Source organism: Pseudopipra pipra, chromosome Z, assembly GCF_036250125.1.
Source record: "Pseudopipra pipra isolate bDixPip1 chromosome Z, bDixPip1.hap1, whole genome shotgun sequence".
NCBI lineage: Eukaryota > Metazoa > Chordata > Aves > Passeriformes > Pipridae > Pseudopipra > Pseudopipra pipra.
In genome coordinates, this window is record NC_087581.1 from 60,931,549 (window position 1) to 60,947,368 (window position 15,820).

Sequence of the window (15,820 nt, forward strand, 5' to 3'; positions counted from 1 at the left end):
AAAAAGTCTTGTCACATCAACTGCTCAGTTTCTACTAAAAAATAGTGGGTAATGTGGAAGAAAGAGAGGGAGAGAAGGTGATTTATGTCAGTATTCATTAAGTTGAGAGCCAGATAGCATTTAAAACTGGGGCCAAGTTGCATTGGCCAGAAGTATTCATCTGAAGATGCAGTGAATCTAAGGTAATTAAAGACTAAAGCACTTCTGCCAATGTCACATGTGCCACCTTTTTCTTCATAATAGGTCTGTGGCACATGGACAGCACTCATGTTGCAATGCATGATTTCTGGAGAACAGAAGGGTTGGGCCCAGGTTGAGCTCCCCTCTCAGTTTTGTGGGAGGAATTGGTTCTTCAGTGCTCCACTCTGCAAATGCTGATACTTCTGTGGAAAAAAGTGTGAAACATCAGATCAGGGGGCACTGCTCACACTTTCTTTTTGAGAGTTTGCGTCTTCTGGTCCAGACTGGGGAAGTGAACAGTGAACATCTGAACGCCAAAATGCCAAGTTACCTCTATGGATACTTTGCCAGCTCTTTGACTATGCATTCTTAGGTGACCAGGACCTGTGAGTTAAGTAGGAGTATACCAGCAGGGCACAATGGGCTGGTCATATTTTATGAATGGAGACTTACTTCATAGTTAAAAGGCCTGTATGTACATGGGTCCTTTGCCCAACATCCCACTGGCATCAGGAGTCAGCCAGAGTGCAGCTGTGTTGGGAAATGCGTAATACCAGTTAAATCTTCTTTCTAGATGCTGGAATGAATACTCTATTTCCTTTGGAGACAAAAGGGAGGAGGAGAAATAAAAAAATGAGACAGGGCTTGCAGTTCCTATTGTGGCAAATACAAGTTTGAGATGGGATATGTGAATTTTTTAAAGAAGAGAAGGGGACAGGGTTTCACAGCAGGAGAGCTTCACTTTGCTAGGCATGATGCTGAGATTTTATAGTGACTTGATGGTTTCATTCCTCAACATGGTGGTGGGCTCCAGCAACAAAGGAGATCCATTGTGGACGATCATGATGACAAAATTTTTCATGTTCCTCCTAGTCAGACAGGACCTTGGGCATTCTAAGTAGCTGGGCAGTATGGAAACAGATCTCTGCTGCTCTGTTGCATTTTGCGTTTGGGACTAGATGCTGGGTGATACAGTTAGCATTGGTTTCGTGAAACAGATTTTGTGTGTCTGTTTTGTTGCCGGACATCAGTAATTCATGCTGTAGAACAGTATTTGAAGTTTATTTTTTCTAGTAAATTCATATTTACTTGGACTGTGTGGGCTTGATATGAAGCTTACCATATATGATAGGAAAAAAAGTCTCATGAGACTGAAACCAATTTTTTCTCTCCTTCAGCTTACAGGAAGCCCTAGGGAATGAATAGAATCCTGTCTTACTTAACTATAGAGCAACTTCACTGATAACAAGTTTTGGCTTGTTAATGGTAATTTTTTTTTTCTTTAAAGTTCTAAAACATTTCCTGGGCTGCAGAGTTAAAAACTAACAAAAATATTTAGAGTGTATTGTAAAGATCAGACGAGTCTGAAAGAATAACTTCTCTGGGGCCTTTCTTGTTCTTGTTCAAATGCTGAGGTTTATACCCTTCTCTGAAAAGCTTTGATATACGCTACTCCTCCTCCAGAACAGCAAAACCTTCAAACCCAAGGCCCAAATTTTCAGTAATGCTCTTGGTTATGGTTTGGCAGAAGATCCTGTGATTTTCGTCTTTGCAAACAAACACAGATAAACAGAGAAATATGTTATTAGTCTCTCTCAGTATTTCCTGCAGTCTGTGACAATGTTGCCAGAGTTTCTTTGGTTTGGCTGTTAGAAGGATAACAACAAAAAATAACTCTCCTAGGGATGGCAGGGCAGGGTCCTAGTTCTTCTGAATCTGTGATGGGAAGGAGGTGGCGAGTAACATCATTCCCCTGGAGCAGGCAGCTCCGTCAGAGGACTGACCAAGGAAGTCAGTTTGGCCAGGGCAATGGTGTTGGCTCACACCCTTGTTCAGCAGGAGCAAGCAGCTCTTGCACCAGTGTATTTTCCAGTCTGGGTTGCCTTTGCAATGTCTGTCTCCCTTTTGCTTCCTGAGTGCCAGCGTTCCAGTCTCTTGTTCCCCTCCCACCACCTTTAACCTATTCCTTGTCTTGCTTCTGTTCTTTTGGTATATACGAGTTTCTTTTTTAAGTGTTTTCTGGGACTGGGTGTCAAGAGCCTAAATAAGAGTAAAGCATACATATCCTAACCTTCCCAGCTCTGGTCACTGTTTGATTTGTGTGAGGTGGAGAGGAAGGTTGAGTGATTTTCTTCAGGGAAGCTCTCTGAGTGTTCAGCTGTTACTGGTAGTTTCTTGCTCATATAAGCTGTGTGTTTAAAAAGCAGCATGGTATGTGACAGCAGTGGTAGGAGCACCCACGAGTACCTTATGAGCTGAACAAAGTTCTGCTGCTGCTGTACCCCAGTGAGTGTCCATAACTGCTGGAGTTATGCTGGAGTGTCCACACTGCTGGAGTGTTAAAACTGATAAGGTAGTGTGGCAGAGAAAAAGATTTTGACCCTTGTCACCATGACAGTCCTTCAGTCTGATTCACCATAGAGTTGTTCACATTGTGCCTTGGACAGCTTAACTGAACTGTATTTTTGCTCCTGAGATCCTGCCTACATTTACTAAGGCCTTCCTGGGATGCAATTACCTGGTATCACTTTGCTCCTGCATCTGCATTTTCAACATCAGATAGGTATACATGGCATGCATAACACTCATCCAGAACAGGAAGCCAGGAGACGACCTTGAGGGCTTGACCTTACTTCTGGTCTCCTCCCACAGTGCTGCTTCCCCTTACCAAAGGGTGTACCAGGAGCAGCACTCTGGCTTTGGCAGAGGAAGGCCTCAGGATGCCACCTGTCAAAATCATCTTCAGAGGTTGATTTAAACAACCAAAAAGCAGAGATCATCCAGGCCTCTCTGTTTCTTTCTAGAATATTACCTTCTCAAACAGATCAGTATTACTGTGTTACCACTGATTATTTCAGAGAAAGATCAGACCTTTCCAAGCAGGAGCAGCAATTGGCTTTTTCCCCATCAGTGGAAGTTACCAGGAGAAGAAGCATCAGAAAGCAGATTCAGAAATATCTTTTCAGCAGTGAAAACCTCTCAAAGAAATTAGCAAGAGTAAATGTTTAATTTTTGCTCTTAAATTCTTGCTCTTGCCAATTGCAGTACTGTTGCTGCAGGCCAAGCGGTTTATTCACAGCACCCTTTTAACAACCAAAATGAAAAAGATATTTATGAATCCCTGTTAGTCCCAGCTTACAGTGAGAATGCTGCCCATGTGCTGTTATTTTCTTCTTCCTTGTGGTGGTAAATTTGTCATTCTTTCAGAATGGAGTAAGCTACTTTTGTTGTTATTTGATGTTATTGATTTGTTTACTCGCTACTTTTGTTGTTATTTGATGGAGTCACATATGCCTTTTCTCACTTTTAAATTGCTTTGGTCTTGTGTTATCACTACAAACAAATGTAGTTATAATTGCTTGGATCTTCTGAGAGCATTATGTGGGTACTTTTACTGAGATTGGTGGCATTTATGATTTTTGATGTGATTGTAGCTTTTGCTTCTCATTTGCTTTTTTCCTTTATAAGCTTAAGTCGACCTGGTGCGATCAAACTCACTGCATAGAAGAAAAAAATGTGAGATGTTTCCTGCAAACAATTGATGACAAACTCATTGTACTAAAGTTTACTGAAAAGGAACTTTTTTTTTTTTGTGGGAAGGTGAGAATAAAGGAATTTCCTCCTCCACCCTTGTGTTGTTGAGCTGCAAACTGATATTGTTGAGAGGGAAAAAAGTAGCTTTAGTTTTCCTCAGGATATTATCGTGTGATTTTAGTGAAAACTTTTAAAGATATAGCTGTCACTCTAAAGGTTTCAGTTTCATTCAGAATTGAAAAATTAGTTCTTAGTTTGTTTTTAATTTAAAGCATAGTCAATTCAGTTAATTCCAAAAAGAAGTTCCCTTCTGAAGGTTCAGAGATTCCTCTGGCTAATTTTATAGTTTAGTGAGAATGGTACTCTTTATGGAGTTTGTTAATTATTCCAGGAGATAGATGAGTTTGCAGTGGCAAAACAATGAAGCCACACAGAACAGAGTCTTGGGTTTTTTTCAGAGGACCATGACTACAACTTGGTTTTGTTAGTCAGTATCAATTACGTATTGAGCATTTTGAGTTTTTATTAGAGGTTTCGTAACGAAGTAAAGTATCATTGGCATCTGACACTTAGTGCAAGAAGTTAATTCCTGATCCAGCCTGACTGCCATTGAAGAATGTGAAAATGCTTTTTAAGGGTGTTAGGGGGGTAGAGTATATTCCATTTTTGTATTAATCAGGCAAGATGCCTAAACTTAGGTTTGACTTTACCCTTTTTTAGTTTGTGTTGAAGTCACTTTCACTGAAGCACTTGCTCAGCATCTGGGTATGAGTCCTGTGATGTCCTGTGTGTGTATTTTACGTTACTAGACTGTGAGTAGGCCCATCATCCCACCTTTTCCTGTTTTCCTGGTACCCGCGGGATTTCCCCACAGACACAAGCTGTTGCAGCAATGCAGATCCCAAGCTCTTGTTCTGATGTTTCTCTCAAAATTCAAATTGTCTTAAATTTATTTCCCTGATGGTATAGTTCCTGTTACCATTCAAGTGAAAGGGCAGGGATAGATTAATGCTGCTCTAAATATTATTAATAGTTCCTCGTTACATCCCTGGTTAAGATTGGAAATTGGATTTAAGTAATTATATACAGCCATTATAAGATATAGCTTCTGTCCCAAAATCTAAAGTAGAAAAATAGAGAATAAAGAAAGCGAATACAGCATGTTGCTCAGTAGACAGCATTGCAACCAATAAACTCCACAGGGCTGCTAGGTACCAACAAAGAACAAAATCATCTTGTCTCTACATACTCGTTCCAGTAAACTTCAAACCTAAAACATTTTTTACTGGTTGTGATTGATAGGCTGAGGTTTCTAAAAGTCTTGATTTAACTCTCGTTAACAAGTCAGCTTCTCTTCATGCATGAAGAGGAGAAGGATGTAAAATGTGGGGTAGGTCTTTAAATTCAGCCTCATAGGTTAACTCTCACTTTTGTGGCCATACTTTTCAAAGTCAACTGTATCCCTGCCTTTGGGACCAGCCAGTCACACAAGTTAAAAGGAATCTTCAAGGTTTCCAGCTTTTTTTTTTCCATTGCAGCAGGGCAGAACCAAGCATACTGCTTTAGTGCTTATCCAGACTTTTACCTGCTAGAACTGGGTATTCCTTGTTGCAGGTGGAGCAAGTATTCATACTTTAAAATATGTAGCATTTTTGATGATTCTGGCCTTGTGTTACTTTACATTGAAGCTGTCATAAGATGAAGCCTGGGAAGCAGTTGGAAGAAAACAGTGAGGCAGAGGCAGGGTGAAAGGAAGCTCTCACAGTCTGAGGCTAGGATGACGTCAGGAAGACTAATTGTTTTGTACTCTTAATTGCTAGCTTTAATCATGCTGCCCCAGTTGACATGGGTGGGGAGAGTGTGCCGTGCCACATCTGCACTGACTTGTGGGGCAGTAGTCACCTGCCCACTCAATTATTTTCAGCTTGCCATGAAAATTCAAGGATAATACAACCAGGGAGAGTGAGATCCAAAGCCCGTTCATTTTGTTACCTTGACTGTGGCTCAGTTGCCAAATGTAGTGATAATTGAAACAAAATGGGAGTTCAAGGCTTTATCCCATTTCGCTGTAACTGTGGTAGGACAAGTTTTCAAATCTGCAGTAGCCTCTCTAGAGGCACACGGATAACAAATGATTTAACACTATCTTGTACTTAGTTCTTACGGCTTTCCTAAAGCATATCTGTTGACTATCAGATGCTTTGATCTGTTGAAGAGGAGTTTAAAGGAACACGGCAGGTTAAGTTCAAGGTGTTGGATTTAGTACAGAAGCTATAGAACATCACCTATATCCTGCAAAAATATGAACAAATACAAGTTTAAAATTCTCGAATTGGTGTATTTCAGTTACCTGATTTGCGTGTGTTGTGGTTTAACTGCAGCTGGCAACCAAGGCCCACACAGCCACTCGCTCACTCCCCCACCAGTTGGATCAGGGAGAGAATCAGAAGGGTAAAAGCTAGAAAACTTGTGGGTTGAGGTAAAGACAGTTTAATAGGGAAAGCAGAAGCCATACACACAAGCAGAACAAAACAAGGAATTAATTCACTGCTTCCAAGGGCAGGCAAGTGTTCAACCATCTCCAGAAAAGGAGGGCCCCATCACGTGTAAGGGTGACTTGGGAAGACAAAGGCCACCACTCCAAATATCCCCCACTTCTTCCTTCTTCCCTCCACTTTATATGCTGAGTATGATGTCATATGGTATGGAATATCCCTCTGGTCAGTTGGGGTCACCTGTCCCAGCTGTGTTTCCTCCCAGCCTCCCATGCACCCCCAACTTGCCAGCGAGGCAGTACGAAAAACAGAAAAGGCCTTGTCTCTGTGTAAGCCCTGCCCAGCAATAACAGAAACATCTCTATATTATCAACCTTGTGTTCAGCACAAATCCAAAACACAGTCCCTTCCTAGCCACTGTGAAGAAAATTAACTCTACCCCGGCCAAAACCAGCACATCATGTATCAAAAGTTCAACTAAAATAAGTACTGAAGCAAGGGGATTTTGAGACTAAATCGGACTCAGAGAAGATTTAGGGAGAGCAATTTGCAAGGAGTTCCTGCAGACGAAGGGTACAGTGTTATTTAATTTCAAAGTAAGTTTCCCCTTAATTTCCTTTTTAGAGGCTAACTGTCACAAAATTAATGGTGTCTGGCTCCTTCCCACACATATGACTTCCCTGTCATCTTCATGAAACTGACCACATGAAGCAGATGTGTAAAGGGGTCTCCATGTCAGTGCAACTCTCTTCCTACAGCTGTGTGTGTACAACTTGATTAATATTTCAGTGCCTGCTGTTGAGTACCAATGGCTTTTTTTAATTAGGGAGATGCAGATGAGTATTTTGGTTTGAAAGCATGTGTGCATGGTACACCATTTTACTGGGTCTTCAGAACACTCATGCAACTGGAAAAGGATGTGTCTGCCAAACATTTGGTTATCAGCATTTGAAGTTTCCTTGATTTAATACCCATTTCAGCATATTCTTTAAAGCCAGTTTCATTCTAAAGAAGAGTTGCCTAATTAACTGTGTCCATGGTGTGTTGTACTCTGGAAGGGTTCTCAATAGTTTTGACAGGCAGCTGAGGCTGTGATGGAAGAGTGAAGCCAACAAGAAGTTTTCTGTTGATTTCAGGTAAATTTAATTGCCGTTCCCCTACAGATGGCATGACTGATTTAGGATAAGCTGAAATTGGTGAGGGAGGAAGGAGGCAGCCTAGTCTAAAATCTGATTAGGGCCACTCAGCTGCTGCTTTTGATCTGTCAGTGCTATAGATAAGAAAATAAGGCTGATTGAGTTTATAGAGAGAATCTATAGTCAGGAGAAAATGTTGTATAGTGTGACCCATACGTTTTTTAGTCAATTGAGACAACTCACTGGAAAATTTTTGAAATTTCCCTGGTGATGCATAACTGGGACAGTATTGAACATGCAAGGAAAAAAAAAATCTTAGAGGTTGACATCTGTCAACAGAAACTAAATGGAAAATATGTGGGACAGCACTGCACAAGTGATTGAAAATCCCAGGGGTAGAGCGATGAACAACACAAGTTTGAATTAGTAAGGAGTTGTGGACATGTAACTTTGGCAGTTAGCTTGGTTAGCAAAATAATGCAGTGATGGAGAGGATTCTACTCAAATACGGTTTCACTTGCCTTGAAACTTAAGGCTTTTTATCTGCAACTTCAAATCCAATTAGATTTAATCCTCTGCTGTTTGGAAATTTCACCATTGTCCTGCATACATTTTCCAGCTTGGAATCTTTCTAGTCCTCAATTCCTCCATTACTTGCCAGCAGTTCTTCACAACTTTTCCAGATGGAAATTCTCCTTGAAATTAGATCTGAGTTTGTGTTCACTTGAATTTCAAATTATTCTCCCTAGTTCAGTTGGTAAATAGTACTGTGATCAGAAACCATATGTAACAAAATCTCAATTTGACCTAGTTACCATTAACTTTGATTCTTTTTGATGACGGAATTATCTTCTGTTGCTTGTTTCTGCGCTGACTTCTTACCATGTGCACTCTTCAGCTTCATGTGGCAGCATTTTTGTTGTTGATTCAAGTCAAATCTGTCAGCTGCTGCAAAGCTAATATATGCCTTGCTCAGCCAGGTAATTAGCATGACTTTGGCAAGCTGCCTGAGGTCTTTGGGTCTGAATTGACTCACCTGTACACACTGCTTAAAACTAGAGCATCACTGAAATGTCAGTGGAGGGGTAGACAGGAACGACTGGGTGACAGAAGGAAGTAGAAGGTCTAGGAGAAAGGCGTTAGCAGGAAAAAAGCGCTTGCTTGCTTAAGTCAGTTTTGAAAGAGAGCAATGAGTTGTCAGCTCTTCTCAAAATGTGCTTTGCAATTGTTGGTTCTTCACCTGCAGAAGGCAGAAATAACATCTTTGTGGAGGTCACTGTTCCTTAGGCTTTTGTACACATTTAAAACTTACCCATGAGGTCCAGCATTGCCCAGTTTTAATCCTCGGGGTTGAGGCTCACACTTTCTTCCTCAAGCACCTTTTGTCACTTCAGGCAGTCAAGAGATAGTTCATAGCAATGAAAAATTACTTGCACAGAATAGGAGGGAATGTCACACACCCCAAATGAGCTGTGTCTCCATGGAGAGAAAAGCAGTCAAGGAATGCAGCATGAGCACTCTGTCCAAGTTTATGCCCATCAGAAGTGCTCATGTTCTACACAGGGTGAAATGGATCAATAGACGGTCCATAATCCATTCCCTACAAAAACTATCATGTATGTTTCCTAGTGTGTTAATGAATGATAATAACATGTTTCTTTTGCTGTTCATAGGATTCTGATTTTGCCTTCTGGCATGCATGAGCAGATCCCCTGTCCTTTCCTCTCTCCCTCCCTAATGCTGCCTTTTTGCAAGGTCAGAAAGCAAAGAGCCATAAGTCAGAAAATGTGCCATAAACAGAGACAGTGCTCTGAGAACCAACAGGAATGCTTTCCATTGCTCTGTCAAATTTTCTGAGTTTACAAGCATGCCTCTTCTCCGTTCAAGCACTCTCTGGGTCTTGCAAAGCAGACAGGATTCTTTGCCATTTATTGTGTCAGATTTTGCTGCTGATTGTTCTGCTGTGACCCCAGCCAGTATCCAGCCCTGTCACCCGAATCTGATGAGCAGTTCTGTCAGGGAGGCACTGAGAGGAGCACATCTAACATAAACATCATATTTTGTCATGAATGCAGATGCAACAGCAATCATCCACATGGAGAACCACTGTTCTGCCAGAATTTTGGTTTTTATCCTCTTTCCTCTGTAAAGGAGGCACACACAAGTCTGTTTCACCTCATGGTTTTGACTATGAATAAGTTCAGAAATAGAGTATAAAAGCAGAAATTATGAGGAAGGTGAGAGCAGGTAGTTCATAGTTTATGGGGTTTTTTTCAAGTTGGGACCTTTCCTACAATGTATGAGGTTTCAGAGTACATGGACACAAGTGGTAGAGGCAGAATTAGAATGAGAGGTCTGCAGCCTGCTGCTTCCCACAGTGAGTTGGTACCAAAGCTTACTGCCAGCATTTGCTCATTTTCAGTGATGTGTTAAGGAACAGTACTTTACATGGCTTTTGAAAGAAAGAGGTGAAAGAAATTTTGCATCTGAAGATAAGGGGACAGCTGGGCAAACTTTCATATGAGACTGTAATAAAGTTTGGAGTCCTTAAAACCTCTGGCTAGTTTGAAGAGGACTTTGTAGCCAAGACAAAAATTAGAGATAGCACCATCTCATACTTGGCTTTTTTCTGTGTTCCTGAGTCACTTCATACATATATACTGCATGGTGTGGGTTTTTTTAACCCCTTTGGATGTGCTCATCTTTTTAAGGATCGTGTCATCTGCTCTGCCTGCAGGGAAGTCTAGCACAAAGAGCATATATGGAAGTCATAGCTGAGAATGGAAATGACCGCAGCAGATAACTGAATGCAGACTGTCATCCAGGGAGGAGTGTCTGGGAGGAAGCCTAACAGCTGGAGAAGGCATGGCTGGGTTATAGCACTGCGAGTGCTCCCATGGTGCCTTTTTCCTCACTGGAAGAGACTAACAAACTTTGGAAATAGTGCTGTTTGTCAATAATTTGGCTACCTGAGCAGAGCAGGGAGAGATGAAACCATGGTCATGGTGTGTAAGAGTTTCAAGAGGGATGTGGAAACGTAAGTAGGGTTGACATTTGAGCTGGTAAAATCTGGAGCCAGGTCAAAAACCACATCCAGAGGTTTTCATCTTGCCACAGTGCACCAGCATCTTCCCACTCTAAACATCTAGTTTCAGTAATGCAAAAGAAGAGGTTATTCCCACAACCCCCACCCCTGCTGTGTCTTCTCTCCACCATGACAAAAGTTAGTGGGGAGCTTATTCAGCTGCTTGATACTGCAGCAGAGCTTGGACCATTGTCAGAGCTTTCATCTGGTTTAGGAATTTGTTGCTTAATTAAGTTAATACTATGTTCTGCACTGAAGATACAGCTGTCAAGTCATTGCTCAATTAAGTTAATATCTTGTTCTGCACCAAGGCTGTGGCCATCGTGGCACAACTGGCATCGCAGCTGATGGAACAAGCAAGGAACTGGTGGCTGGGGGATTGAAACTGTGTGCAGACATACCCACCTCAGTCTGAGTTTGCCCTCAGATATGAGAGACAGCCTCTTCCCAACCTGTCATGACCTCATGCTAGGCTGTGCTGCCATGGGAACCCTGCGAACCTTCTCCCACATCCCTGACGGCCGCTGGAGCTAGGCTGGAGTGGGCTGAACGGGAAGTGAGCCTTCCTCCCCAGGGACACGTCTGGGTTCTCCATTTCACTTACTGGAATAGCTTACACCCCTGCCCCAGAAAGTGCAGAGGTTTACACCTCCATGGGACTTTTGGATGCTCCTCTAAAACTACCATTCTGTTGCTTATGTTTTCTTTCCACCAGCTGAAGCAGAAACTGGCCATCCATCCATGCTTTTCTTTTCCCTCTCTTAAGAAATCTTTTTGGCTCTTCAGTCACATGTGAACTACTGAGCAATCAGTAGAGCCATCAAGAACTTAATCTGTGTCTAATCTTCTGCCATCATTCATTCACCTAGTTCAACTGTACACCCTTGCAAAGTTCATCTGCAGCAGTAGGGCAAACCCATATTCTTTAATAGTAAGAAATTGAAAGCAAACGCATCCTGTCTCAGTTTTTGTTAAGCTTTAAAACAAAGATGCCCCAGATGTGATTTCATTTGTAAGTAGAGCTATTTCATTCTGCTTTTCGGTTTGTTGTTGTGTTCAGGGTTTTTTTAAGGAACTAAGTATTTAAACAGTTTATGCATCTGAAGTAAAAATTTTATGACCATTATTAGCATGTGTGCATTTTAAGTGAACTGAACCTAAAAACAGATTTAGTGGGCACAATGTTACTCAAAGTTACACTACTTAAGTGGATTTCCTGAGACTTGAAGAAAATACTTCAAAGTCCTAAGTTTTAATTTATGCTATTAAAAGCATACAGATTTAAGCTGCAATTGTTACCTCATAAAAACCAGTTTTGTTCCCATCTTCAAATTTATTTTTTTTAATTAATTTGATTCACTTGTGGCTGTGGCAAGTTTTAATGGGATTTTCTTTTTAATTAAAGCGAGAACATGTGAATCCCAGAGGGCAGATCCTGCTTTTGTTGCAAACTTCCCTCATACAAATAGGATGTTTCCATTAACAGTATAGATTTGAGGATTATCAGCAAGGCTGCATGATAGCACAGTTCTGCTCTAAAAATGTCTGAGATTGAGAGAGGCCTTTCTTCATTCTGACGTGCCTCTTCAGATAAAGGCAACTCAGTTGAGGACTGTAGCTGTAGATGTTGATGAGGGAAGACAATAAAATTAAAGCTAATGATCTTTGTTATTTGGGAGAACTTAAATGCTGGGGTGTCTTCACAGTCTCAAACTGAAGGCAAACCTGTGTCAAGCCTGAGCCTCTCGTTCCTGCCCTGTGGACATACATGTCTGTTTGTATGAAGTTGAGAATGTGAACTTCAGGACTGAATGCTTAGAAAGCAGGTTTTAAAAGCAAAATACCATGTCAGGTTTTGTTTTCCCTCCCTACCCCTGCTAAAAATATCGTCACTTCATTTTGAAGAGGAGCAGGTGAGTCTAGAGCTGGAGGAACCTGCCCAGCTTCCCTACTTACTGACTCATGTCTGTGATCTGCTGCTCGACTCTGGAGACCAGCAGAAACACTGGGTAAAGCCCACACCCTAATTAGTCATTGGTTAATGGCAGAAACCTCATCAACTCCAGAGTGACCACAGTATCACCTGTTGCCTTTCTCTGGGTGTCTTGTTATTACCATGTGTCTTCATGGCGCTGTATACCACTTGTGTACATTGTTTGGGTCCAATTCCCAGAAAAAGGACTATTCTAAGCTTTAAAAAAATTAATAATTTTGTTTTATTAGATAAAAGGGAAAAAATCAGCTTATATATATGGGAAAATGCAAGATAAAACCTGTCAGAGGAAATTGTATTATGTTTTTGTTAGGCTCAAAGAAATGTGTTTTGTATTGTGAAAACACAAAACAGTTTGCTCTCTTCCTGCACAGCTTCCCATCTTTTTTCTATTTTTTTTTTTTTAAATAAAGGTTAGGACTTAAAAATGGCATGTTTTCTGGAACATTGTTATTTTTCTAGCTGCAGATTAAATAAATCAAGAAATACTTATCTCAGATGCCCTTTCTTACTGGTACTCTGGCAAAGTTAAGAAATACAGTGATTCACAATCTGACTTTCTTATGTAGCAGAATCCCAATCACAAATCTCAAAAAACTTGTAAAACACTTTTATAGGGAAGTAAGTAAAAATAACTCTATCTGAACCTCATCAACTTCAGGAGCTGGGTTTGGGTGGAAGAAAGATGAGAGATACTTCAGTTTTGATTTTTTCAAACTAAAATCTCATCCATGAGTTTGCAAAAGCAAAACTAAATCTTCTTTATATCCCACTTTTAGATCAGTAGCAAGAACAAAATTAAAACCTTTGTTAACTATATGTCTTCTGTAGCTTGGAAAATAGTAAGGCTGAAGTATTTTTATATCTATCACTACTGTGACTATTCCTTGTGCTGTTAGTGACTGTACTACTTTAAATTCCCTATACCTCCTTCTTCACCAAAATGCCGGACAGTGCTTAAACAACTTAAATAAACACAGACTTGATGGAAGGAGAAAATCAGTCATTGCTGAGTCATGCCTCATTTTCCTGCAGTCCCACCTGCCAACCTGTTCTTACTAACCAAGCAAGAGGGACTCACATCTCAGTGTGCACAGAACTGCATGTTTTATGATGGAAATCCCTCGTGAGTTACTGGGGGATTTTTATCAAACCCTCTTTTCTGTGGTTAATGGCTTGTTTACAGAAACACACATATACAGAAGAGACACTGCAGCACAAAGAGTTTACATTTTGCCAACTTGGCATGCTGTTGTAATTATGTATTGCTGTAATTAATCCAGCATCATCTGCTGCAGAATCTGACCTGAGCAAGAAAAGTCACTGAGCAGTGTGGCTAACTGTTTGATTGCAGGCAGACTGTACATGAGCTTGCTGGTGTGTCTCAGTGCTTGCAGAGAGTGGGACACAGCTCAGTCGTTCCCACCTCAACCCCAGAGAGCCCCCTCTGCAGTGGGAGGCTGCAAGAAAAGTGATCCACAGGCTTTTCATGGCAGGTTTAGAAGAGATGGGTTTGGCATCTGATACACCTGAGGGCCCCAAGATAACTAGTCTCTATCTGTCCTTCAGCCCTTGAAGAGCCTTCAGTGCAACATGGGGAGACTCTTGGGTGTCCTCACTGTAAACTGAAACAGGAAAAAATGCTGCAAAGCCATTGACCAAAGGCTGAAATGAAAGCAACCTGGAACTTTTCGTGCACTAGTGTACATGAGTATTTTTAACCTTCTTTGCATTTTTTTAGTGAAATACTAGCGTGTCCTCTTGTTGTAAGTGTCCCTCAAACGGATAAAATTGCAACATGCTCTTGATGCAAGCATATATGAACTGAGGGCAAGTTGTCACTTATTGTCATTATGTTAGGCAGTGAGACCAACCTCCCAGATAATTCCTGCTCATTACCTCTGTCTTACTCAGTTCAGGGCAAAACTTTGCTAAAATACAGTATTGTGCACTTGTCATGCACATTTTGTATTGTTTTTGAAATAGGAGACCCAGAGTTATGGCATATGGCTAAAATCTCTAAATTTACTTAAAGATACAGTCAGAAACAGTTCTTGAAATACATTTGAGAACAAAAATAGGTCAAGACAACGTGTTTTGCCTTTGGGTTTTCCACTAATCATTTGGTTGCATATGTTTAATATTATAAACCTGATTTTATTCCATAATATTACCTTTACACCTTCTGGATTATGTTCTGCTTTTGCTTATATAATTCTCAGCTTCTATTACTGTGCTTCAGGTTTGGAGAGCTAAACGTGGCCATATACTGTTACATACTGTTGATTTCTGGGTTTTAATGAAGTACTCCTGATGCACATGAGGATTCTTCTAATTTAAGGCATCCTAAAAGCAGATGTCTTGCAGAAAATTTTATTTCTGGTTAGGAACGTATAGGGTTTTTAAAATAGAATGGAATAACTAGTCACTGAGGTGACCTTAAAGATAAAACATCCTGTGCTTAGTTGCACAAGGTAAGTTTGGACTCTTCTCATGGAACATTTTCTTAGTTGCTCTCTGTGTGCCCTCAGGATTTATGACCTGATTGTTACACTAGATTTACACATATGAATTGTAAAGTGCATCAGATTGTTCAATATTCTCTTATTATTACATCACTCGAAAAATGTAGCATTGGAAGTGTCTCCTTAGGCAAGGCTTAATTGCCTGTGGGTTTGGGTTGCCTTATTATTTTCTTTTTCAAAAGGGTTTTATAAGTTTGTTGGAGCGAACTGTTGAATTTATGCAAGAATGTTAATGGATCTTTTACCTTTGAGTGTTTTGAACAAATACCTGTTCATAGCAGACCAAGAGTAGTGTTTTCCTGGTGCCTGCTTCCAGGGGAGTGGAAGAGTTTTGAAAGGGCCCTTACATCTCATGAATTCAGGGTTGACTAAATGCCATCAACAGTTATAGCAGTTGCTAGTAAGTCTACGTAACCTACAGCTGACCCTTTCTGCAAAAGATAAGTTTCATGGCAAGTCAAGTGGATTGAATAGGGAGGGCTTGAATGTTTCTGCTTCTCCAGGGAGAGTGGTCAAGATTAGGCCCCTAGGCCAGATGGTTCAAGCAAGAGTGGGTTGTGAAGGCTGCTTTGGAGACACTCATGAGTACAGGCAACACCCATCCCCCACTGCCTACAAATGGGTGAATGGCTGTAGCAGTTTGCACCGTGTCATCCAGTGAGACCACAGACACTTTCCCTGTCACACATTTCAAAGAGCGTTGGTTGTAAAACAAAATGAATGGATCTCATCTCTCTGTGTGCAACTCTGCCCCTTTAGTCTTTTGAGCTAGGTGATAGGAGATGCTTCTGGTGCCTGTCACATTCCCAGATCTGTGTGCAAAATGTGACAGGGATAAGAATACAATGAGAGGAGGAAAGACAAGCTAATTA

The 15,820-nt window shown here is 40.9% G+C and overlaps 1 protein-coding gene across 12 annotated transcripts in view; it reads left to right on the forward strand.

The window, feature by feature from the left end:
• The window catches only part of PALM2AKAP2 (PALM2 and AKAP2 fusion), a 269,801-nt gene that overhangs the window by 182,196 nt on the left and 71,785 nt on the right, over window positions 1-15,820 (forward strand). The window contains exon 1 of one of the 12 annotated variants that reach the window (XM_064641780.1): window positions 6,172-6,805. The exons of the other annotated variants lie outside the window; for them this stretch is intronic. The gene's annotated coding sequence lies outside the window, so the exon portion shown is untranslated. Of the gene's footprint in view, window positions 1-6,171; window positions 6,806-15,820 lie in introns of those variants that run through there. 12 annotated transcript variants of the gene reach the window in all.